The following is a 306-nucleotide window of genomic DNA, read 5'->3' as shown; positions in this document are numbered from 1 at the left end:
TCAGGACTTCCTGTGAGAGCTCACAGAGGGTTGAGCTGCTCTTTTCTCTGAACCAGGGCTTCTATTGTTTTAACACCCAGAGTTAATTATTAAGAATAATGATGAATGAAAGCCCATCGCCTCCTGAAATTCTAACATGGAGTCTAGTCAAGTGACAGTCATCATGAGATCCACTAGGAAGAGAAAGGAAGAGAAAGAGAAAGGCCCCCCTTTCTCCTTCCTCGTTGCAATCCTGTGCCATTCCATCAGCCATCCTGCCAGAATAACTCCTAACCCATTCCCTTCCTGAAGCCCTCCCCGGCCTTT

Source organism: Bison bison, unplaced genomic scaffold (genome assembly GCF_000754665.1).
Source record: "Bison bison bison isolate TAMUID 2011002044 unplaced genomic scaffold, Bison_UMD1.0 scf7180017864519, whole genome shotgun sequence".
NCBI lineage: Eukaryota > Metazoa > Chordata > Mammalia > Artiodactyla > Bovidae > Bison > Bison bison.
The sequence above is the reverse complement of the archived record's forward strand: the minus strand, read 5'-3'. Positions refer to the sequence as shown.